General features: G+C 33.5%; 1 long non-coding RNA gene across 1 annotated transcript; it reads left to right on the top strand.

Annotated features, from left to right (window-relative positions):
• Positions 1-1,087: 1,087 nt before the first annotated feature.
• LOC145163244 (uncharacterized) lies at positions 1,088-1,993 on the top strand. Its single transcript, XR_013739671.1, has 4 exons — positions 1,088-1,202; positions 1,316-1,434; positions 1,624-1,694; positions 1,905-1,993. It is a non-coding gene; the product is annotated as an uncharacterized LOC145163244 (long non-coding RNA).
• Positions 1,994-2,363: the final 370 nt, after the last annotated feature.

The raw sequence follows: 2,363 nt of genomic DNA, 5'->3' as shown, positions 1-2,363 counted from the left end.
ATCTGTTCTCCATGTTCAATCGATTCGCTGGTTTTGCTCGACTCCCGCTCACGCCGACCATCGATGTTCAATCGTCGACCATCGCCGCAACTATAAGTCTTTATCTTCAAGTCTTTATCGAAGGTTCATCTGTTATGTAAGTCTTTATCGATGTTCAATCATCGCTCACGCTGACCATCGACGTTCAATCGATTTGTGTGTACTCAGAACTCAGGAAGACTGTAGACGCGGGTGAAGGCGGAGAGAGAGAGAGAGAGAGAGAGAGAGAGAGAGAGAGAGAGAGAGAGAGAGAGAGAGACTCTGCACTTCTCCATCGATGACGTCCGATGAAACTGAGTAAGTCTTACATCTTGTTTTCTCTCTGGAGTTCCATTTTGGTTTACACCTGAAAAGAAATTAAAAATATGATATTCTTGCGATCTTGTCATCCCATAACTTTTTTTTTCAGAACATTATAAGAAATGTTTCTTTTCTTCAGTGATTAGAGTTTATGTTGTTTGAGTATGTTCCTTTTTCATGGTTTCAGTTGAATACCCGACTAGAAAAGCCACTGCGATGTTTATTGAGAGCTTCCACAGTTCCACATTATCACTGGTGTCGACCATCCAAGGTAAGTCAATTTCTCAAAATTGTTGATAGTCTTTCAACTCATTAAGCTATTTGATGATGTTATCTATAAAAAAGGAAACTGAAGGAATCATAATTAGTCTTGTATTTGATTGGTAGAAATTGGAATGAATTCAATGCACTTAACATGTTTGATGAAATGCCTCTATGGAATCTGAACAATTTTTTCAGATATATGTTGATAAATGTAAGGGAGAGCACAATACATAGACCAGTTTACATAATTACATCAGTTATGCTATCTGTTAACATCTTGTTCTTTATTATAACTTCAGATATAATGGTATAATAGTTGCCTAAATGCTTTGAACAATGTTGAGAGGCAATATCAAGAGAAAGACGTGGCTGATATTATTCAATCAAAAGTTATACAGGTTTATCATCTACTATAATATAAGTAAATATTAAATTTTTAAAAAGGTCACATTACCTGAAGAATATATATAATAATGTTTGAAACTGTTGAATGGGAAAAATGAAGACATGAAGCTTCAATGGTCAAAGGATCTGAAATCTGGTGATTTTAGTGGTCTCCATGCTGAATGTCTTACAGATACATGGATTGGAAAAGACAGGTTCCCCCTCTCTATAGATATGTATATGTATATGTATATGTATATGTATATGTATATGTATATGTATATGTATATGTATATGTATATATTACTGATTATATGTTGTATGTCAGGTGAGCTTTTATTGATTTGAGTGCAGGTCCTTTTTCATGGGGACCTGCTGTTGGTGGAGAAGGTGTGCGTACAGAGCTGAGCTTACCAAATGTGGAAAAGACCATTGGTGCAGTTGCAGGTATTGCTAGGTTTAATCACTTTTGAACAGAAGGGTAATGTGGTCATTTACTCACATTCATACAGTTTAGATATCATTTCCATAAATCATGATGTTCAAAAACTAATGAACACATTCCTGAAGTCTATGAGCTAGCGTTTGTCTTTGTTATTATGTTTATTTACTAATTTTGCTCTTTGTTGATATCAGAAATTACTGAAGAAGAGGCTGAAGATCACTTGCAAGATGCAATTCAGGAAAAGTTTGCTGCATTTGGGGATGTATGTATTCTAACTACTATACAATCTTATCAAATATCATATTCTTCATTTTAGAGAACATTAATCTCTGTTAGTTTTTATTTATTTATTTATCTTGTTATGTGTTGTATTACAACAGTGAAATGAGCATTAAAAATTAAAAACGAAAACAAAAAGATAATTCTCTCCTTATTATCATATGCCTAATATATTATGTACTTCAATTTGCAGAAAGATCATCAAGCAATAGATATTCTTTTAGCAGAGATCGATATATATGAGCTTTTTACTTTCAAACATTGTTGGGGAAGAAGGGTGAAACTTGCTCTTTGTGAAGGTAATTTTTATTTCTTAATGTATTATCCTCTATATTCTTGATATTTTCCCACTTTTTAAATCTTTTATCAAATTCTCACTTTTGGATACAGAGCTTGATGAGAGAATGTGTGACCTAAAATCAGAGCTCCAGCCTTTTGAAAGTGATGAATCTGTTGAAATCCATAAACAAAAAGCTATAGATGCTTTAAAACGAATAGAGAGCTGGAATTTGTTCACTGATGATACTTATCAGGTATAATACATTTATAACTATTCTAGACTAATTTACAAATTTGGTCCCTGTATTTAGTTGATCTTTTCGTTTAGTTCCAAAAACAAATTGGCCCTTATTTCACCGTTTCACAACACTTT

Source organism: Lactuca virosa, chromosome 3 (assembly GCF_052849685.1).
Source record: "Lactuca virosa cultivar CGN04683 chromosome 3, Lactuca_virosa_CGN04683_v6, whole genome shotgun sequence".
Classification (NCBI taxonomy): Eukaryota; Viridiplantae; Streptophyta; class Magnoliopsida; order Asterales; family Asteraceae; genus Lactuca; species Lactuca virosa.
The sequence above is the reverse complement of the archived record's forward strand: the minus strand, read 5'-3'. Positions and strand labels throughout refer to the sequence as shown.